The 24,211-nt window shown below is 43.3% G+C and overlaps 1 non-coding gene across 1 annotated transcript; it reads right to left on the bottom strand.

Moving 5' to 3' along the window:
* Window positions 1-5,397: 5,397 nt before the first annotated feature.
* On the bottom strand, window positions 5,398-5,469 carry TRNAT-CGU (transfer RNA threonine (anticodon CGU)). The gene has a single exon. It is a non-coding gene; the product is annotated as a tRNA-Thr (tRNA).
* Between the last annotated feature and the right edge of the window lie 18,742 nt (window positions 5,470-24,211).

The raw sequence follows: 24,211 nt of genomic DNA, 5'->3' as shown, positions 1-24,211 counted from the left end.
ATTGAGAGAGCTGTTGAGAATATGAACTTGAAAATGAAAATGCGTAGTATAATGCATAGCAAATGTTTCCTGATCACATGTATTCTGATGTGCCTTAGTATGGCGTTAGCTTTGGTGGGTGGGATTGTTTTTGCTACCCAATTGACTTCTGCACCCACTTCCCAACCTATGTATTTTCCTACTACTGCTTCTTTGCATTCTTTTCACCCTTTTCCTGAACATGAGCAGGTTAGAAGATCAGAATTCGTAAACAATTCTTTTGTACAGGTCCTGCATCAACACCAGTTGGTAGTGAACACCACTTATTGTTGGGTGTGTGGTCTTATGCCACATACTACGGATAGAGGTATTCCCTATCTGGTTCTGCCATAATCAGAATGGGTCTTTATGGGCTTTCCAGACAATGTCCATTTATGCCTTCGAATTCTATCCCCTGCGTTCCACGAGAGATAACTCAAGTAATAAAGCCTTGGTGAAGGGAATTACGAATATGAGTAGAGATATTAATACGTATAAGACCATTCCCAAGGATGAGTTGTTAGCTTATGTTGGTTGGAAAGCGACCGGATATAGTATTAGTCTGAGTGAGAAGCAGAGACGAAAGAGGTCACCTCCAATTTGGATCGTACCCCACCGAGGTCATTTTTGTCTGCAAGGTAATGGCAAGAATCCGAAAGCTCAGTTAGGGAAGAGTGTTTGTACTCAGAAGTACGTTTTTGTGTCTCAGTCTTCCCCGCCCTTTTTGGCAGCTAAGGGTACGTATTTTGTTTGCTACAACAGAGCATATACATGGTTGCCCCCTGATTTTTCGGGAACATGTTATGTTGGATATCTGTTGCCTCCTACGTATACTGCTGCAGCAGATTACCACAAGACGAGAGTTGTTAGAGGTGTCTTCGATCAGGAAGATACCGCTGGACAAGAAGTGGGAGACTTCTTTAAGGGTTTCCTACCGTTTTGGGGGCCTATGGTTAACAGTAGAAATCTGCGGCAATTGACAAGAGTGGTTGAGTCCACTGTAAACGAAACTGCCGGTGCCCTTAGTAATTTGACAGCTGAGCTTCAAGCGGATCGCCTTATGATATTACAGAATCGTATGGTTTTAGATGTCATACTTGCGGATCGAGGTGGAGTATGTAAAGTGATCCAATCAAGTTGCTGCATTTTCATTCCAGATAATGCTCCGACAGTGTACCAGGCCATTTACAGGTTACATAAGATCTCCGAGTCAATACATGTGGACAAAGGAGATTGGTCGTTAACTGGATGGTTTTGGGAACTGTTATCCGCGTGGGGATGAAAGACTCTGAAGGTCATTGGTGTGGCTTTAGCGATTCTTTTCTCGTGTTGTCTTTGTGTACAGTGTGGTCCCGCCATATGTGGCCTTTGTGCTACTACATGTGAAAGGAGACCGCCTGTCTCAAGAGAAGTACAGAGAGATAGGATGATGCTCCAACAACACCTTCATGACCTGATGAATATTGACATCGATTCAGATATAGACTGAGTGATTGCCTATGTAAGGGCAAAAGGAGGGTCTGAGGTTCCGTGAATTCTGAACCTGGGTCATAAAGGTCGTGGTTCTGTTACGATTTTGGTAACAGCGAACCGTAAACAGTGAGTTCAGCAAGTATGAGTGTTTTCGTCATGTTACACCAATGGATTCCCTGTGTATTTGAAGATTTCGTTCTGTACCCTCAGGTTCCATTTTGTGCATGGCAGCCATTTTGTGGTTGTCCTCACATAGGCTGATGACTGTGGCCAAACGCGTCTTTAGGACACGTACACCTTAGCTTGAGTTTGTGCTGACTTCTGTTTGACCTGAGTGAACTGACCCTGTTGCCTGAAGCTGACCTTGCCAAACCAGTTCTTGCCCTTTAGCTGATCAAGATTAAGGATCAGAGCACAGGACATTGTTAAGTTTTACCACACACTAACATGCCTTATCCTACTTCTATCTGTTTCTGTTTCTTTCCTTTATGGTCTATTTATGATGTGGGTTGTGGTCCTTTTTATTATGGGTTTGTCCGGCTCGTCTAAAGAAGAATGTTTATTATGGGTTTGTTTGATGATTAATTATGGGCTGGACAAACTGAAAAATGGGTTTGTCATCATGCAATGCTTTTTGTCGAGGAAACATGTGAGTGGTCAAACTGTAAATAAGGAATGTTTGCCTGAAGCACTTTTTTTGTATAAAAAGGGATGGCTTGCTTTGTAAAGTTGAGCAGTCTCCTGAGAACATACACCGTGTGGTACTTCTAGGACCTCTGTTACTGGCTGCAGCTAATAAATTTGATCTTTGACGCCACCAAGAAGTATCCCGTGTCTCTGTATTCTAAGACAGGTGAACCCGAAGACTTTGGGCGTGTCCCTGGCGCCGCTGGGTTTAAATCCCGTTTCTTCACATGCACTTGTCAAACAGCACGGATGCATGTGCCCCAAGTCTGTCTCTACAATGCTACCTGCTGTACCTGTTAGAGTGCAGAGGTAACACCTTTTGGTATCAAAAATTCCTGCAATCAACGGAAAACGTAGAAAGACAGTTTCTGGTACAGTGAAATAGATAGGCAGACTGCGCACTTTCACACGGGGGCTGTGGGGACATAAGCAACATGTAGGCAGCATAAACCAAGCAGGTAGAGCAAAAATAAAATCTTGAGCTTAATCCAGTGGTAGAAGATTAGTCACGCAGCATCACCACTTGGAAAAGGCAGACAATGTAGATTTGAGCCAGTAGCACTCCTCTTGCCCCAATTAGTACAAACGACGATACAGTCCCACGTAAGAATGAGGAAAAATTCAAGCTGTCAGACCACGACTCTCCCACACAGGTTGAGAAACTGAGAGAGGTTAATGTCAGGAGAGGTGCAGACAAAATGGCATGGCTAGCGCACACATATAATACCACACTTCTTTACCAGACAGTATAGGCGTTCTTGTGTGGTAATTGAAGGCACAGCACAAGACAAGTAGAGTGCAGAAGTTTGTGAATGGCAGGCTTACCCTCACTGAAGCACAGCACAAAACGTAGAAGTTGGCAAGCAGGCTCCTCACTGAAGGCACAGCACAGGATGCAGGCACAGCACAAGATGCGTAGAGTTAGTGGGGAGTAGACGCCCAAGCTTGAATGGGCAGCCCCTGTAGTGGCACTTCCCCAGACGCACAGGAACAGCTGGCATGCTGATGTGGGCGACCGATGGGAGGTCACTGGTGGGATCAAGGATGCCAGTTGAGATAGATGCTAGCTTTAGTTACTGTAGAGTCTGCACTTGGAGTTACTTGAGGTTTGAAGAGGTGACAGACGCAGGTTCGCTTCAGGATCGTCGCCAAAAGTTGTAGTGATCAAGTCCACACAGGTTCAGGTGTTTCAAAGAGGTTTATTCAAGATGGTACAAGATCACAGCGAGACCCCACCAGGAGCAGCCAGCATGCTGCTCAGCAAACCAACTGTGACTACTTGACTCCCAACATTCTGTAAGGTGACATCACATCAAGATTCCACAAAGAGGGCAAACATAACATGGGACTCAAGATACAACACAGTTCTTAAATTACAACCAAATGGACTTAGCCTGCTGTGATGTTGGATCCCCAAATCAAAATTTGAAAGTTAAAAATATGACTGTATTTAACAAAAAAGGGCTTGCTGGTGAAGTCACATAAGATATTGGTCCACTTAGCAGCTAAGATGTATGGCATTGTAAACATTTAGATATGGGGCATATTTACAAGCCCCTATCGCCACTGGAGCGTCACTTTTTTGACACTCCAGTGGCATAGTGCCATTTCCTATATTTACAAGGTGTCGCTAAGCCAAATCACGTGGCTTACCTCCACCTTGGAAATATGCCCCTTTCTGTTGCAGTCCTCTGTGGCAAAGGGGCGTGCAATGTGTGTTACTGTGGGCGTTCCACCGCAACACCCATTGATGCATATTTTCAAGCCCCTTTCGCCACCGGGACATCAGTTTTTTTGACATTCCGTTGGCATAGCGCCATTGCCCATATTTACAAGGTGGCACTAAGTCACTTACTGCGGCTCAGTGCCACCTTGTAAATGTGCCCTTTTCCACTGCAGTCCTCTGTAGCAAATGGGTGTGCAATGGGTGTTATTGTGGGTGTTCCACCGCAACACCCATTGCATTTTGACACTGCCCCAGATTTACAAGACAGAGGCAGCGCCAAAAACAGCACCATTCTAACACCATGGATTACCAGGCTTTAGAATGGTGATGCAAGGAGATATTATTAATTTCTCCTCGTTTTTTGCTCTTTCCATGTATGCTGCATTCTGCAGCACAAATAGAAACTTGCCATTATTGATTGTTTATGTGTAGGGCGGAGTCCTTTCCTGCACATAAACAATCGCCCCAGCAGCACAGCACTGAGCTTTGAAGTGTGTGTTTTTATTGGACAGTTTAAAAAAATATCAATTTGTACAATATGGGGTATAACTACTAAAATCTATATTTTTTCGGAAGCACTTTCTATTCAACCTTTTTGCACATTTGGTATCAGCCTATCCTATATTGTGGGATGCATGTTTTAAATAATGAAACATATTCCTACTGCATTTCGTCACAGACTTGTACGTAGCACTAAACATATGCAAGTCTCTATTCTCCACTCGATCAACCATGATTCAAGTATGAGGTTTTCTTGTTTCAGACGGCTCTCTGCAATGCATTATCTAACAGAGGTTCATAATGTACGATAGTACATTTATCAATGTTTAAATTAACGTGCATTTGTTTTAATGTAATCTCTGCCTTATTTTATATATATTTACGTGAAGGTGAAATACCAAAAAAGTAATAGAATGTTTTGTTAGCCACTCCTTGACTCCGCCCCCACGCTCACTAACCCCGCCTCCATTTCGTGCAGCATCACAGTTCCAATCCCATACTGTTTTTTAATGAACTTCGACCACAGAATATGCTTGAGTTTCTCCAAGTCAGTCCCAATTTAACGCTAAATCTGCTTTAACTTTATTACTGATTTGCAGTATATTACCGCTAAATTTTCTGAGCTAAATCCAAAGGAGGGCCTTAGAGCCCCAAAACACGTGATGAATTCGCATATATTGTTTTCTGCCTAAACATAAAAATGTGACAATTCCACAGTGAGTACAGCTATACTGTGCTGATTAGTTCTTACTAAAGATTTATGTAAACTCCTCTACACACTAATTCAAATAACGCACGGTTTACGGACGTTCATTCGAAGGAAGAGTCTGCAGGATCAGGAAGTAAACAACGGCACCACCGTGTCCGGGGAAACAAACTCCAGCATTCATATTTATTCTTATAATTTTTTTACATACATTATTTTAGTGTGTCAGCCGCATAAAATAGCATTTATTTTTAAAAAGAGGCCAGGATCCACTCCCGCGGTTTGTAGGCACGGACGGGGTTCGAACCCGCGATCTTCGGTTTACGAGACCGACGCCTTACCACTTGGCCACCGCGCCTGACGGGCTAGCAGGAGGCTGGGTTAGTCACTGGAAGTGCACTGCGTCCGTGTCACAGCTCAGATGTGGTACACAGATGGAAATAAAATAGCACACACATAAAAGCGAAAACAAAAAGTAAAAATACCTCATGAAAAAGTACGGTACAGAAAATACAGAGAAGAGCATATTCGCAACCAAAAAGAAAACGTCAGCATGCAGTAGCGCGGACTTTAAAACAGAAAGGAGTAACATCAACAGCAGGCTGCGTAGAACGCCACACAATGGTTCAATAAACAAATTACCTGCTTGCGCCATCGATATTAGGTTTTTTCCCGTTTAGGATTTACGGAGTGCGTCGGAATCTGTTGTTTTTCGACGGATTATGTTTTTTCTCCGAATTTCTTGCTGCCGTGACGTACATGTTTTGTTAAGTATAAAAGGACGAGTTTCCTTTTTCCACGAGGTGGCGCCAAAAGATCATTGCTTGTTGGAGGAGCTGGAAATTGGAGGCGGGGAGTTAAATTAAAAGAGGCAAGTTGTAATTTACTTCAAAAGGCTTTCTTAAATTAACATTTTTCATTAGTTTTAACTTAAAATAAGTTTTATAATTAACAACGTGACTTCTAGGCTTTCCCTCGGTTTTTTTTCTTTTCAGCAAAACGTCAAAACAAATGGTTTGCTGTATATTAGGGTCACCATTTTCCCAGCTTACAGAAACAAGTAGAGCTGCATCCCAAAACTAATTATTAACAATATTTTTGATTATTTTTTTAGGAGGTAGTCCATTTGCCGTGCGTTTTGTGGTTTCACCTACTTGCAGTTTCAGTTTGTAGTCTGAACTCGTGTGAACCACATTTGTGATTCCGGAAAACCAGCGACAACTGGCACAGGTAAACGCTGTGGGGTGGGCGGGGAAGCTGACATATAATGCAATGGAATAGGTATAATTAAATAAATAAATAATACCTATTCCGCTGCTGTAGTCCTGACAAATACCACACGGGTGCCAGGTGAACATTCATTATCACCTCTCGGTGGCAGCCTGCTGATGCTGAAGAAGACATTCGCCCAAAATAAACAGACCCAGACACTTGTTTCAAATAGCAAAAAAGGCCACCTTTCTTTTAGATCAGGTAAACTCAAATTCAGGCAATTCATCAAAAATTTAGTAAAATTGGGCCAAAACCTTTAAAATTCTCATACTTTTAAAACTTTAGCATTTCTGACTGAAACCATCAACCATAAATTGTAACCATTCCTTCAAACCATTATAATAGGAGTCGGTACTTGTGTGTGGCTCCTGGGGTGAACAGTCTGTACATAACTGATGAAATCCGACCATGCCTGTCTGTATGTCCTCTTAGTGGTGTCGGCCAAGGAGTTTTCTATCAGCTGAGTAATTCTCAATACCCTAAGGCCCAAATTTCGTCTGGAATTGGTGTTTTGCTTGCCTCTGCCCCTGGCGCCAAAGCATGAAATCGCTGCCAATTAAAACGAGACAGGGCATCAGCAATGCAGTTATTAACTCCCGGGATGTATTTTGCCTTCAAAACAATGTTGCATCGCAGACTAAATAACATGAACTCCCTAAGCAGGCGCAAAACCCTTAAGTCTTTAGCTTTTTGATGGTTGACTTGATTCACTACTGCCATGTTATCAACGTGGAAAAGTACCGACCTATTCTGAAATTCCCTGCCCCAAACTATGAGTGCCACAATTAAAAACTCTAAAAAGGCGATACTCCTCCCTTGTATGTTCCAATTCTCAGGCCAACGTTCGGCGCACCACCGCCCGTCCCAAAAAATGCCAAAACCTTTGGAACCTGCTGCATCAGAATACAGCTGCCCCTACCACACAAACTGCTTGTCTATGAAATGCATTGGAACTCCATTAAACTCATGAAGAAAAAGCAACCAAACCTTCAAATCCTCCCTCACTTGCCAGAAATGCGAATCCTGTGGTGTGGCAGGTAAGTACCTGACCTAGCCATGCCTAATGTTGTACAAAAAGTACATCCTGCTCTAATGACTCGGCATGCAAAATTTAAGTAACCCAACAATTGTTGCACCTGTCTCAGCTCAAGTACCCAAAGCACTAGCTACACAAGCTGCAATCTCCTGCCGCTTGTCCTGTGGCAAACGGGCTATAATTTCAACTGTGTCTATTTCGATGCCCAAGAAGGTTAACATCGTACCAGGGCCCACAGTTTTTTCCGTCGCTAGTGGTACACCCAACTCGCTAGTCAATTCTTGAAATTTTTGCAATGTCTTCTGACAATCTTGTGTCCGTGCTTTTCCCATGAAAAGAAAATCATCTAAGTAGTGACAAGTAGCCCCTTGTTGCCATATCTGAGAAAACACCCAGTGTAGAAAGGTGCCGAATAACTCAAATAGTGCACACGACACCGCACAACCCATGGGGAGCATTTTATCCACATAATAGGCCTCATCAAAAAACATTCCTAGCAATTCAAAATCTGCCGGGTGGATTGGCAACAACCTAAAAGCTGATTTAACATCGCACTTGGCTAACTCTGTGCCTTTTCCTAAATCATTGAACCATTTTTAAAGCCTCGTCAACAGACGCATACGAGACCATGGTATCGACAGGAGAAATAAAATCATTGACTGACTGTCCATCTGGCCAAGACAAGTTTTGGATAAGTCTAAAATCACCAGGCGTTTTCTTTGGGATAACGCCCAACGGAGAGACAATCAAATTAGGCAATGGACACTGCTGGAAAGGGCCCGTAACTCTGCCCAACGCTACTTCCTCAGTCAATTTCTCTCGAACTATTTCTGGAAATTCCTTAGTTGACTTTACGTTATCCGCCCAACGTCTAACCCTAGGTCCCTGATAACTAATCCTACCAGAAATCCCCAATACAATTTATTTGCTGCTTGCCAGTCGGGGTACCATCGCTTCTAACTTAATTGGTGTATCCGCCCTTTTAAACCATTGGAAATGTGGCTCACCTAGCTCTAGTGGCGAAGCTGGAGTCCTGCAATCTTTGCCCTCCCGCCGCTGACTGATTTGTGAAGCATTGGGTAATGGCATGACGGCCCCCGCATTGGGAACATGTGTGTTTGAAACGGCAAACTGGTCTATTGCAGTATCCTCTATTAAAATTCCAGCATGTTCCAAATCCCGCCATCTGACCTCTACCTGTGGCACCCGCCCCTGCTTGGGCGGGACGCGGCAGAAAGGGCCGATATGTAACCGGTAAACCAATAGCAGTATGGGTTGTTGCCAGTGGATGTGAAGAGGACATCCATTGCAGCCACAACTCTGCATCAATGACCCCCAAGGTTTTTCCTTACATAAACCCATTCTGGCCCGAAATTCCTCCTCGTAATTGAGCCATGAAAAGCCTCCAAAGTGCATCTGGGCTTTACGAACTATATCCATGTAATTAAAAAGAGACACTGCCCTCTCAGGATATTTTTCTGAGTAAATACTCGCAAAAATAAGGAATGCCGATGTCCAATTCTAAATATTACGAGGGACTCTGGGACGTCGCGCTAACTCCCACTCTTCTTCTTTTGACCCTTCCTTAGCTTGCACCTCCCTATGCAACAGCTTAAAAACATCAACGTATTCATGGTCCCAAATTCTCTGTTTCGTCCTCAAAGATAAATGGGTTCCCTGCGGCATATCCAAACCCATGTATGGAAGCCCTTTGTGAATAGACACTTCTGACTTGGGTGTACTAGTTAGTGGCTGCAACTCAGCTTGCTTGCCCACCACATCACCCCCTTCTCCAACAGTGGCAATGGACACTACATCTTTGTCATTACCCAAATTACCAATTTTCTTAGCACCTGACCTTACCTGCTCGTCTCAACCCTCTAACAGCTCACTATTTGGTGTGCCTACAGATTGAAAATTTCATTTTAAGGAGTTAGGTCGTGGGACGTGCAGTTGGATGACCATTATTGAATACTTATACAAAAAATTACCATCTGCACATTTCTTTTATGTCTCGAATTTGAGCACTACAAACCAATATCCATTTAAGTTTGTAAGGTACGCTTTATTCATACCTATTTTATTTCATTATTTTTCATTGTTTCCTTTTTTTCATATCTAAGAAAAACACAATACATATTTATTTACAAATGTACAAAACAAATCAACATATATTTTCAAAAACATTCAACAATATATAGAGACAATTTCATCACATAGAAACAATTTCATCAACAGACATCAATTACTAGGAGGTGCCCTATAGTGACACCAAATAACAAAGCTGCGTCACATTTCATTAGATATTTCATCCATAACAAAGTAATGCAGGAAAAAAGTAAGAAATACTCAAAGCAAAATTATTCTGAAAGACCAAACATGAATTGATTAGTCTATTGGACTTCCAAGTCAATTGCTTCTAAATGTGCCGACGCGTTTCAAACCCTATAATGTCACTTTTCGGGTTCTCACCAGGGCTCTGTTTTTTCTACTTGTCTGTGAAATGTACATAAAAACGACATTGTTTTAGTTTACTACTCTTACTAATAGTGTCCCATATATTTGCTTTTCACATTATAGTTTATCCTGTTTTCCCAGCTAATAGCGGTCCACAGAGTCGCTTTATTTTCTATGAGGGAGAGGTGTCCTTCTACTCTGCTATCTACAATAAAAGTGTGAGTTATCATCGCTATATGTAGGGGCCAGCAGCTAAGTGTCTTAGATGCCGAAGCTTTTTCTTGGACGTACCTGCCTTCGGTGTCTTTTGCACAGGCAGGCCTCTTAGTGCATGTGCATGTGCTTACACCTTTTATTTCTTTTTCTGGAATTTTCTTCCTGGAAGCAACAAATTATGTTTTGAGTGTCTTATCCGAATTTTGCGTTCCTAACACGGTCACGCTGGTCAAAGCATACCTGTTTATTCTTTAATCGGATGCTCAATGATCCTCTCGTAGTTGTTCGGCCCGTTTAAACAATCTTTTCGACAAATGGTGACTAGTTTTAACAACTCCTGGATTAAAAAACAACAAGGCGAAGTAATTTTTAGAGGAACTAATCTGTTTTTAGACAAATTACATTTTACTCGCACTTGCCCGGATTACGGTGCATACCTGGAGGTGGGTTCGCGGAAGCCGCCCAATCTTCGTGTTGCTCAACGCTCGCTTGTCCGCGTCTTATTCAGGGGGCCATTGTCACTACTGTATCTCTACAAAGAGGGTGTTCTTTTTAGAAAACGGGTCTACGCGCTACGTATTTTCAATAGATTTAGACAAATCTGGCAGCAGTTTACCTATTTCTTCAGCTAACCGGGACTCTCTGAATCTGTCTCTGGGAACGGCGGCCATCTTTTAGTGTCTATTTATACTCTCAGATTTACTGTCATGTGTGTCGGCCATCTTTGAACGTGCTCCGTTTTACATGATTAATGCAAAAGGGGTTTTACCTGTACCTCAAATGGACACAGTCTGCGCTTACAGTCGTGAAATTTCAGACAGGGTATTGAGGCCACTCATTGCACTGTCGAACTTCAGGATTAGATACGCTTCTTTTTTTAAAAGTGTTTTTTCGACATCGGCAGAGCTTTGTTGGTGATTTATTGTGAACAATACTGTCCACTTAAACTCATTATCTCCATGCTGTTGACCATTTTAGGGAAAAACAGCATGGAGATAATGAGTTTAAGTGGACAGTATTGTTCACAATAAATCACCAACAAAGCTCTGCCGATGTCGAAAAAACACTTTTAAAAAAAGAAGCGTATCTAATCCTGAAGTTCGACAGTGCAATGAGTGGCCTCAATGCCCTGTCTGAAATTTCACGACTGTAAGCGCAGACTGTGTCCATTTGAGGTACGGGTAAACCCCCCTTTTGCATTAATCATGTAAAACGGACCACGTTCAAAGATGGCCGACACACATGACAGTAAATCTGAGAGTATAAATAGACACTAAAAGATGGCCGCCGTGCCCAGAGACAGATTCAGAGAGTTCCGGTTAGCTGAAGAAATAGGTAAGCTGCTGCCAGATTTGTCTAAATCTATTGAAAATACGTAGCGCGTTGACCCGTTTTCTAAAAAGAACACCCTCTTTGTAGAGATACAGTAGTGACAATGGCCCCCTGAATAAGACGCGGACAAGCGAGCGTTGAGCAACACGAAGATTGGGCGGCTTCCGCGAGCCCACCGCCAAGTATGCACCGTAATCCGGGCAAGTGCGAGTAAAATGTAATTTGTCTAAAAACAGATTAGTTCCTCTAAAAATTACTTCACCTTGTTGTTTTTTAATCCAGGAGTTGGTAAAACTAGTGGCCAATTGTCGAAAAGATTGTCTAAACGGGCCGAACAACTACGAGAGGATCATTGAGCATCCGATTAAAGAATAAACAGGTATGCTTTGACCAGCGTGACCGTGTTAGGAACGCAAATTCTGATAAGACACTCAAAACATAATTTGTTATTTCCAGGAAGAAAATTCCTGAAAAAGAAATAAAAGGTGTAAGCACATGCACATGCACTAAGAGGCCTGCCTGTGCAAAAGACACCAAAGGCAGGTACGTCCAAGAAAAAGCTTCGGCATCTAAGACACTTAGCTGCTGGCCCCTACATATAGTAATGATAACTAACACTTTTATTGTAGGTAGCAGAGTAGAAGGACACCTCTCCCTCATAGAAAATAAAGTGACTCTGTGGACCGCTTTTAGCTGGAAAAACAGGTAAAACTATAATGTGAAAAGCACATATATTTGACACTATTAGGAAGAGTAGTGAACTAAAACAATGTCGTTTTTATGTATCTTTCACAGACAAGTAGAAAAAACAGAGCCCTGATGAGAACCCGAAAATTGACGTTATAGGGTTCGAAACGCGTCGGCACATTTAGAAGCAATTGACTTGGAAGTCCAATAGACTAATCAATTCATGTGTGGTCTTTCAGAATAATTTAGCTTTGAGTATTTCTTACTTTTTTCCTGCATTAGTTTGTTATGGATGAAATAGCTAGTGAAATGTGACGTAGCTTTGTTATTTGGTGTCACTATAGGGCACCTCCCAGTAATTGATGTCTGTTGATGAAATTGTTTCTATGTGATGAAATTGTCTCTATATATTGTTGAATGTTTTTGAATATATATGTTGATTTGTTTTGTACATTTGTAAATAAATATGTATAGTGTTTTTCTTAGATATGAAAAAAACGGAAACAATGAAAAATAATGAAATAAAATAGGTATGAATAAAGTGTACCTTACAAACTTAAATGGATATCGGTTTGTAGTGCTCAAATTCGAGACATAAAAGAAATGTGCAGATGGTAATTTTTTGTATAAGTACAGATTGAAAATTAGCATACCAAGCCGCCCACCATTGCTGCCTACCTTTAGGAATTTGATCCGCTCTTTCCTGAAATTCTCGCAGGACATTCCGCTCTTGTCGTAGTTGAGGCAGCTGGTCTATGATTGACAGGTCCGCTCTTGACTTTTGCAATGAATGAGAAGAACAGGATGCCCCCTCCAAAACCCACACAAATCTCTCCCTTCAACAACCCACTCAACATCACCAGATAAATCACACAATTCCCCTTCCTCCTGAAGAACTGGGCTTTTTAGAACCCAGTGGCGCCAGGGGCACGCCCAAAGTCTTCGGATTCACCTGTCTTGGTTTACAGAGACACGGAATACTTCTGGGTGGCGTCAGAGACCAAGTTTATTAGCTGCAGCCAGTAACAGTGATCCTAGAAATACAGCATGGGGGTATTTCCGGAGACTGCTCAAATTCGTAGAGCAAGACATCTCCTTTTATACACAATATTCACATTTAGAACATACACCCACTGCGCAAAATTCCAACCAATGGGGTACATTCTCAAACAAAGTATCACAAGACGAAAAGCTCAGTTTGCAATATCCCAACCCAAAGTTAATCATTGGGAATGTCCCAAATCCAATCTTCACAAGCAGGACAAACCCATAATTGAAAAGCACAATGCATGTAATGAAGAGCATAGAAAAGGAAACAATGTCTGATAGTGAGCAAGATAAGGCATGTGTAAGGAGACTAAAAGTTAACGATGTCCTGAACAGTGTTTGACAATCTCAGACAACGATCAAACCAGGGAAATTGACTCGGCAGGGTCAGCTTTAGGTGAAGGAATCAGATCCTTGCAATTCACCTCGGAATCAAGAAAGACCCTGTTAATGTATACCAATACATGAAGGCCAGGCCGCTTCGTTCATTCGACCACACTTGTCGGCCTGCGTGATGGCAAGACAAAATGGAGGCTCAAACAAAATGGAACCCATGTTCGGGACGAAATTTCCAAATACGTAATGTACTCGCTAGCTAAGGTGACGAATTCACTACACATTAGCCGCACTCACTAAATACGGTTCGACATCACCAAAATCCTGACTGAACCATAACCTTACGTAACGAGGCCCGTTTTCACAGAACCACACTCCATAGCATTGTCTTCTACGCCAAACATGACGTCCTCGTTACACCAAGTAAACTGTTGATTACTACTACCAGGGCAAGCACCGTCGCCTATACCACCGTCAAAATGGCGCCAATCCATAACAGACCTCCGCTCCTTAGGTCTGCCCGCTTCAAGAGAATCCGCACTTGACCCGCCAACCACCAAGTGATGTTTGTTGGCAACCGTACAATGTGCCGTTTGAGGAAGAGCAGAAACTCCGTGGCCCGCCTTCTGGGCCAGCCCAAAATTATTCTTCTGCACACTATTAACAGAAAAATGCTGTTGCGTAAGATTTGAGGTCTTCTCCTGATTCAATCCAAAACTACCCCTCACCCCCTCCGAATTGGGCTTCTGAATATGAGGCAACCAGACCCACTGACCGTCAGTCTTGTTCCCTGTGCGGACATATTGATGTGTCCTTGTTTGCTGAATTAAGCAGCACACATAGAAGTTACTAAACAGTATTTAAAGATTGTTTATGTGCAGGGAGGGAGACCCTTCTGCATTTAAACAATCTTCCCCTCAACGCAGACACCCTTGCACTAGGTCTGAGGTATTTATTGTGAAAAGTACTTCCAAAACCAATAAACATTTAGGTGTGAATTATTTCTATATAGTAAAGCCTACAGATAGGTATTTTGTTGCATGGAATCTCAAAGATACAGTAGTAGGCAAGGATTTTGACATTGACCACCAATTATGCAGATCATGGTGGGTTTCACTGTTATGATTCGTTGGGGGCCCTGTTAAGAGGAGTTCTATATTGTTTTGCAAGCTGTATTTTTCTACATATTTATAGTTTTATAACTATACGCATGATGGTTGGCAATTTATGTGCACTTGAACAGGCCTGTGTTGGGTAAAGTGTAAAGCCAAAGCCAAAGGGGTAAAAACTTCAACATGTCATTGAGAAAATTATGCCAGATTTCATAGGTTTGATCTGTTTTTTTATGGAAGAGTGTTATAAATCTAGCAGGCCTGACTTATTTATTGTGAAAAGCATGCATTCATGTCAATATACTTTTATACATTGATTGGTATAACACTGTGTGAAAGCATATAGGCAGGGACATTGCTACCCTTAATTTTCACAGTTTACTCTAATAGGTATGGGTTTTTGGTGATGGTGATCTACCCAAAGAAAATGTGGGTAAAGAAAATACACACTGCAATAATCCTTACTAGGATCTCTTGGAAGAGATAATATTTTGTTTTCCCAAATATATTTTTATATACATTTGTACTGTTATGACTGAATGCCAGATGGTTGCATTGTGGAAAGCTTATGCTCAGTACAATTGGCTTAAGATGGTTATGGTGACACTAGATGTTGTGTTATGTGAATATGTAGTGCATGGTTAATCATCCAGGAGCGCGTCCAGGTGCTGAAAAGGGCAGGCCTCAGGGGGGAGGAGATCATGCCTGTTTTGTCTGGAAGAGCCATTTCTTGAAGTTCCTTTCAGAAGTCCATGAGGGAGGGGGAGGTTCTGAGGTGTTTTGGGAGGTTGGTCAAGGTCTTGGCTGCAAGGTTTGAGAATGAGCATTCTCTGCTTCTGGTCTTCTTGATGCGAGCAGGTGTGCTTTTTCCTGGGACTCAGACTGAAAGTGTTGGGTGGGTTGGTAGAAGTTGAGGCAGTGGTTGAGGTAAGCTGGACTGGTGTTGAGGAGAGTTTTGCAGGCGTGGGTGAGTACCTTGAACTTACCTCTTTTGGTTGTGGTTATAGTTGAATGTTCAGGATGGGTCTGGTGGTGGCGTTCTGGATGGTTTGGAGTTGGCGTAGGACTGTATGATAAAGGCAACATGCCTAATTGTTTTTTATGAAAAGTTTCACTAAAGGCAGTAGGCCAACCATTGATTGTGAAAAGCATATATTAAAATCAATAGGCATTTAAAGGTTGTTGTTAGCATTTTCAAGACTGCATATAGGGTTTTTGTAACATGGAATCTCATAGATTACCTTAGAGGGCAAGGGTTATGGTGTTGGGAACCGACTCTGACAAATCAAACCCTGGGAGTAGAATTTCCCTGTGAGAATTCTTGTTGGGCCTTATTGAGAGGGGATGTATATTGCTTTGCAAACTGTATTTCTGTACATATTTATAATGTTGGAAATGTATGCTTTATGTTTGCTAGCTTCTGTGTGCTTCTGTAGGCCTGAGTTTTATATCGTTTCTAGCCATTGCTGAATGTTAGAGGCATTATCAGTTAATTGTGAAGAGTGATGTCAGATACTTTTGGAGTGATCTGTTTATTATACAAGTTATAAGAAAGCTAATAGGCCTTATTTACATATTGTTAAAAGCTTGTGTTAAAGATAAATAGATGTTACAGGTGGATAGTTACATTTCGTTAAAACCTGTGGGCAGGCAGTTTGTTACATGGACTCTTCCAGATTACTTCATAGGGGCGGATTTTGATGTTGGTGACCCACCTGAAGAAACCATTGCGCTAAAATATTAGCAACATTGTAAACCATATCAGGCTCTTATTAGCAGGGATTTTGAATTCTTTGGAGAACTGTATTTTGTACATATTTGTAGTTTTAGTATGGTGTACCTGATGGTTGCATTCTGGAAAGGATTGCAAAACTACACAGTTGGTCTGAGTTATGCATAACAACAAGCCAGTGATAACAGCTAGAGGCTTTATTGGTTCACTAGAAAAAATATTTCCAGTGCCATAGGTCTGATCTGTTTATTATGGAAAGTTATAATAAATGCAGTAGGCTTGGCATATTTATTGTGAATAGCATATGTTAAAGTTAATAGGCATTTATGTGTAGATTGATATTTCTTTGTATTAAAGCCTACAGCTAGGTATTTTGTCATGCAAAATTTCTATTACCAAGTCGAATTGGCAGTTTAAAACGGCATTCAGACTAAAATGGTAGACCTGGGGCATCTTTTAAGGAGCTATTTAAATGGGTGTCCCAATAAGGGATGCAGGTCTATCAGTAGCATTTAATTTACAGACCCCTGTTATATGGCATTCCACTCTACAAGAGACTTATAAATAAATTAAATATGCCAATCAGGTGTAAGCCAGGTTTACCATGTTTAAAGGCGAGAGCACAAACACTTTAACACTGGTTATCAGCGGTAAAGTGCACGGAGTACTAGAGCCAACAAAAATTAAATAAATGCAAAGAACGTGGGGGAAGAGCACCTTACAGTTTTAACAGAACTGCATGGAGTAATGGTTCCTTTTGCATCAGTCAGTAGCTTTTTTTCCTGTTAATGATTGCATTTTCTGATCTCGTGTGTACAGCCACCAGAAAATGAATGTACTTCAGCATCAAGTCTGATGGGCCAGACCTTTAGTTTAGATTTTACTCCTTTTATAGTTCCCATTTCATTTCTTTGCTTCTCTTTTTATCTTAATGTTTTTTAAGAGGATACTACAGTATGCCAGGCTGTTCTAACAGATTGCAGCGCATTTCATCTGCAGTTTGCCACATTCCATGTGGCCACGTCCTCTAAACCAGGAGATGACTGTGGAATGCTGTTGTTCAGAGTGTATCATTGTATTACTATTACAAAATGGCCAACACCTTGTTTCTAAATGTTGGGGCCATGCTTGAACTTTAAAACAGGGATAAATTATGTACAATACCTTATGCACCTGCTGCTATATTTAGTTTTGTTATTTAAAAAATAGGCCCACTGTGTTTAGAAAGCAGCATGTTTTTCCTTTTTTTTTCTACTTTTGTTCTCTTAATTTATTGGGCGAATGTTGTTGAGTTTCTATGTTTTTTTTATGGTTCTGTCAGAGGGTGAATGGATTGATGAGTCAGATTTTTTTTAAAAAGTTTGTAGCTGAAATTAATAAAACGTTACTTAATATATGGCTGCACGATTTGCAGTGCAGTGGTAGGCTCTTCATAAAGGTTGACTGGTCACCTTTCTGTTAATTATTTCTGTATTGTGGTGTCAAGCCGGTACTATTAAGTTGAAACTGTTGCCCACAGAGGGTTGAAAGGTGAAAAAATTGCAAAATAATAAGGTAGTACTATCACAAAATGTGCCACATTATGCTGTATAATGTGCCTTTTTTGCTGCATAGTTTGATTGCACTGCAGCATAATTTGGTCCTCCCCTGTCACATAATTACAGTGGCTGCGGATAGGTTATACCCCCTCTGAATGAGTCATGGGAGGTGGCGCCATAAGCCTATTGGCTTTCCTGCAAAATTCCCAGCACAAGCTCTGAGATCACTTCATCCACACATAGTGACTGCTTTGCCTGAAAATGAGCTCGTGGTAGACTCAGGGGTGAGAACTGCACACTTGGTACCGTTCACACATGCTTCAGAACAAGTTGCCCCCTGGCTAGTGAGATGAATAGGACCCAGCACTATGTATGCCTTCTCAGCTTCATATATTGGGTAAAAACAATCCCAGTACAATGTCAGTCAGCAGTTTGCCCAATGTCTGACCGGCTACCACCCTGTACCAATGACACTTCCTCACAACCCTCACCAGATGTGCCTTGTGGTACGGTCACCAAAATCCTGGAGGCTCCCATGTGCTTCTGGGACTTTTAAACAGCCCAGATGCCATGGAGAGGTAGCAAGTATTCACTGTGACGTTGTAGAAACGGTTGGCCGAGTTAGCAGATGCATTTGTATGGTCTGGCTTGACAGTGCAGCTGTCACCAGACAGGTATGAGAGCTTCACTAGAAAGGGGCTTTGGCTCCTCCTACATGTTAGGAGCCAGGCGTGCATTCTATTGGGTCACATGCGTCAAAAAAAGTGCTTGCCCTTCACACAGCTGTGTTTTGTTTATTTATCCTGCTGCCTGAGATTGAATTTTCAGGGGCTAATGCATAACACTGTGATGCTATTAGGTGTCTTATATAACAGGATAATTGATGGTGTTTCTCTCTGGCAGCAGATATATGAGGAGGGCAGTCATTAACCCACAGTGATTTTTAGGTCTGGCTTGACAGTGCATTGATAAGTCTGACCTATTGGCTTTGCCTATTTCTTGTTGTTTGTTACTTTTGTGCACCATGACACTCATCAGATAAACAAATGCTGTGCAGTGTGGCACCCAGCCTCAAATGTACTCATGTTGACAAATCCAGCAGCCTGGCTCCCTGAATCTCTGGGTGTGCCCAGAGGGCGCAGCTGTGATAGTGAGGCTATGGGAAATAACGATCAGGGAAAATAACACTGAACTTTTCAATGTGCTTCAATTGAAATGTGTTGCCTTGTCACTTGGAACTAAGCAAAGCTGGACAAATGAAAGGATGATTGTAAAAAGAGCTGTCACTCCTTACCCATAACAAACTAACAAAGCTATGAGCATGAAACAAATGTAATGTAGAAATTCAAGTTTGGTACACATTCAGTGGAAATACATATGAAGGAGTGTGAGAGAATTGCCCCAGTCCTTCGGAAACCGAATTCCAGGAACTTCGCACATCTGGTTATAACATATATGCTTTACATCAGATGTCAAGCAATACTAAATTGAAAGATCAGGACAAGAAACTGAAAATAGACGTGGCACGTTTTAATACTTGGTCAAAACTCCTAGAAAAAAGTGTGTTTGATTTTCAAATTGACACAAAGTAACAATGCATTTCTTATATTGGATATCATACCACACCTGCCATTCCTAAGCAGTATATGGAAGAGGCGTTACTATTACCTAATTTAATAGTGCTCAGTTTATAAGGCGAGCATTCAGCTCACTGAACTATCCTTCCAGCCTACAGATGGATGCGATTCTACAGAAAATTTGTGTTTTTGGGTACTATGGCAGCGCAGGTAGTGTTGGAATATTTTAGGAACTCCAGTGCAGAACACCTTCTAAAAACAGTGTTTTTAAACTAACACATTTAGAAAATAGTGTGATGTGCTCCCCATTTGTAGCAGTTTTTTGGGGGATGACCCACTGTTATTGTAAGCATTACATTAATTTTCTCCCACAACACCCTGCACAACTGTTAGAGGATCAAACTCTATGAATGTTTGCAATGTAGGCAGGTCTGCTTCAATCTTTCTTACTCTCAAACTCAATGGGGTTTCTTTGAGCCCCCTACACAGGACACAGGCCAGGACTCGCACCTGCATCCTGAGGTCTAAGATCAGCCATTATGGCCATTAGGTCACATATCCTCCCTTGCATTTACTCAAGGTCAAAAATGAGCTCCCTTTAGTGGGTAGATAGTAATACCATATGTGCCTATTGAAGTAATGTGTAAAAAAGAAAATTATGGTAAACGTGGAAACATGCTTGGTATTCTGTAATTCAGAAAAGCGGAAAGGGGGTGCATTTATCAGAACAGCTAACTATACATTTATCTCCAATATTCATCTCTCAGATGTGTGAATGAATGTCATGTCGGAGTCTGAGCTCTTCTCTTACCTGTTGGTCTGCGGAGGCTATGGCTGCATGCGGCTAGTCTGTTAATCATTTCCTGCACAAATGCTTCTGACACAACTTTCCATTCTTGTGGCGCATATACAACTGTAGGACTGCCAAAATAAACTCACCCTTGCACTCATCTCCCAAAAAGTCAGTGACAGAGGCTTGTGCCTATTCCTGAGTGTTTTGTGCACATACCTCTTGAAGTACATAGTGCACATGCACATCCAATACTCCTCCTTTTTCAACTCAGCATTCAATCGTCCCACTTTCCCTGCACTTTGAGGCCTGTAAGGAATGTGGTCTCTCTGATAAATGCCTAAATGTTGGTACATGTATCTGTTTATGTCCACCACAAATGTTGGATATTGTCGATATAAATAGAATGCGGTTTTGTAAAATGAAAGAAAGTGGCGGCCTGTGACTTTTGGAAGTGGCGAGGCGTAAATGTAATGTGTGACACTCCCACATTCAAACTACCTTTACATTAACCATTGCGGAATGACACATTTGACCCTGTGTGCTGCTGTAATGTTGTATTCGCCCCAAACACGTAACCTGCACCAGGCTTCATCACAGGGTGAATTTTGTGTGCCTGGATAGCTCACTGTCGCCTAAATGGGCCATGGTTGGTTTATTTGTACATATAGAATATGGCAAGCAGGAAGACTCAGCACGTTTTTTATAATTGATAGCAGCCCGATCTCCAATTCAGCTCTCGGTAACTAGAAAAAACAAACCTGCTGTGTGCTCGTTTGTTACCACGGCTGCAGGTGCCTTTCTTTTCCCAACAACTGGTATGTGTAGTGTCCCGGAAATAGGAGCTGCCAAACTCATGCATACCACACTCCCCCAGCTTGCATTATCCAATTAGGAAGCCTAATTCATGGAGCCGAAAGGAGTGCTGCAATTGTTACCACCCCCTGCACTTTGTGTCAGCCCTGCACCTTCCCATTGACACTCTACTGACCACTCGCTGGGCCATTTCCTAAGCACCTCATTTGAAATCCATGCACTGCCGCTTTATGTAGCCACTCCCACAAGGCTGATGTCACCCTCCTGGCTTGTGCCTCGAGGGCGAGGAATGGTCCTCGCCCAGCCAGAACATGCGCAGGAGGACTTCGAGCACAAAAGAAGATTTTAAATCGTTTCACGGGGAAGCATCAAGCAGTGAGCACTTCTTTTAAAGTGTCTCCATGGTGTTCATTCTTCACCCTTTTGGCTCCTGCCCGATTGGGGGCGTAACAAACGCCCCCACAGCCACCGTGGTGGGGGAGCCCCACTCTCTTCAGTAAATGAAGGGGGCCCCGGTCCCCTCAGCTCTTCTGTGAGAGAGGCTTGCGCTGAAGCAAGCCTCTCTCCCTCCAAAGCCGTGCAGGCTGTCTGCAGCCTGCTCTGAGCCCCTCGCCCCCTCCCTCTGACTGAAGAGAAACAATGTTTCAACTGACATTGTTTCTCTTCAGTCAGAGCCAGGCCCGAACAAGGGTGGGGTGGGGGCCCCAGAGACAGTATTCCCCACAGGGCTCTGCTCCTCTGAGACGTATCAGCTACTCCCACTTCCCACCAGTGCCAATCTCACACTGTCACCAGTGCCAGCTCCTCCCACTTCTCACTAGTGCCAGCCTCTCACTCTGCCACCAGTGCCAGCCTCTCACTCTGCCACCAGTGCCAGCCTCTCACTCTGCCACCAGTGCCTGCCGCTCACTCTGCCACCAGTGCCAGCCTCTCACACTGCCACCAGTGCCTACCGCTCACTCTGCCACCAGTGCCAACCTCTCAGTCTGCCACCAGTGCCAGCCTCTCACACTGCCAACAGTGCCAGCTTCAGCCACTGCCCACCCATGCCAGCTTCTCACACTGCCACCAGTGCCAGCCTCTCACACTCCCACCATTGGCAGCCACTCACTCTGCCACTCACACTGCCACCAGTGCCAGCCTCTCACACTCCCACCATTGGCAGCCACTCACTCTGCCACCAGTGTCAGCTTCTCACACTGCCACTAGTATCAGCTACTCCCACTTCCCACCAGTGCCAGCCTCGCACACTCCCACCATTGGCAGTCTCTCACTCTACCACCAGTGCCAGCCTCTCACACTTCCCACCAGTGCCAACCTCTCACTCTGCCACCAGTGCCAGCCTCTCATACTGCCACCAGTGTCAGACCCTCCCACTTCCCACCAGTGCCAGCCGCTCACTCTGCACCAGTGCCAGCCTCTCACACTCCCACAAGTGACAGCCTCTTACTCTGCCACCAGTGCCAGCCTCTCATACTGCTACCAGTGCCTGCCGCTCAGTCTGCCACCAGTGCCAGCCTCTCACTCTGCCACCAGTGCCAGCCCCTCACACTGCCACCAGTGCCAGCTGCTCACTCTGCACCAGTGCCAGCCTCTCACTCTACCACCAGTGCTAACCTCTCGCTCTGCCACCAGTGCCAGCCTCTCGCTCTGCCACCAGTGCCAGCCTCTCACACTGCCACCAGTGCCTGCCGCTTACTCTGCCACTAGTGCCAGCCTCTCACTCTGCCACCAGTGCCACCCTCTCACACTATCACCAGTGCCAGCCTCTCACTCTGTCACCAGTGCCAGCCTCTCACACTACAACCAGTGCCAGCTTCAGCCACTACCCACCAGTGCCAGCCTCTCACACTGCCACCTGTGGCAGCTGAGCTCCTCCGACTACCCACCAGTGCCAGCTTCAGTCACTACCCACTTGTGCCAGCCTCACACTCTGCCACCAGTGACAGCCTCTTACACCACCAGTGACAGCTGCTCACACTGCCCATGTTTGCTACACTCCTGCCCAGTGCCAGTTCCTGTACAGTGATGCCACCTATACCACACGGTGCACCAATGCCCAGCAGTGCCAGCTCCGTGCACTGCCCTCGTGTGTACGTCTGTCCCCCTCAAGTAGTTGATGGAAAGGTTCAGACTCCTTGGCCAGCACTAATATTTATTCACTGTCTCGCAGCTTATCTTTTTAGCCTACGTTTTCACATGAAATCCCCTTAACTCCGTGCCCAGAATGTATTTGAAAAGGTACAGTCAAAGCGCTATAACTTAAGATGCCTACTTCATTCCATAAACTTCTCACTACACAAAAGCCAAAGCAATTATCTCCATTAAGTAGGCACAATTAGGCACACGGTGTGAAATTCATTGGGGCCTCTTCGCAAAGGTAAGTTTACACATGTACATTTACTCAGGGCACAAGTCCTAAAAAAAGAAGTGGAGGGTGCTGTCGTCACGACACGAAAGTGACATCACGAAAGGTGGCTTGCACAATCAGACTCATTGCCTCCCCTCGCTCACCCCTTAGATGCGATTGCATCAGAGAAGCCAGCGCGTGAGCAGCGTTCTGAATGATCTCCGATCTCGCCCCAGAGAGGCCAAAAAGTGAATGTGTGGCTCCATTTGCTCCAGTTATCGAGATCCCGGTAAAATAAGTGGGGGGACACCGTCCACCCGCATGGTACCCCGACTCGAACTCTGCATTTAATCCTGTAAACCCCTGCACCTAGGTGTAAATCTAAACCTTTTTGCCGTCCAGGATTTCCTACTGTAGATTTACACCGAAGTGTAAACTTACATGTTTACACCCACTAGTGAACTTTCCTTCAATAGGATTTATGAGTCTAACTACTAGTAACTTTTCACTCGTAGGTAGTGATTTCCACCACTGTAGTGGAGATGTTCCTATGAGGAAGTATAGGGAAATTATTAAAGCTTATTTTTAATTAAAAAAAATGAAAATATTGAAATATAAAATATAAATATAAATTCATTTAGGATATTTATAATAAATCTAGATGTGATGAAATAAAATGCTGCAGCTGGAGTGACAGTGGGGAGAGAGTGGAGAGAGAGAGAGTAGAGAGTGGAGAGAGAGACAGTGGAGAGAGAGTAGAGAGAGTGGAGGGAGACAGTGCTGAGAGCGTGGAGAGAGAGAG

This window comes from Lissotriton vulgaris, chromosome 7 (genome assembly GCF_964263255.1).
Source record: "Lissotriton vulgaris chromosome 7, aLisVul1.2, whole genome shotgun sequence".
Taxonomy (NCBI): Eukaryota; Metazoa; Chordata; class Amphibia; order Caudata; family Salamandridae; genus Lissotriton; species Lissotriton vulgaris.
Note: the sequence above shows the minus strand (reverse complement) of the source record. Positions and strands in the feature narration are given on the sequence as shown.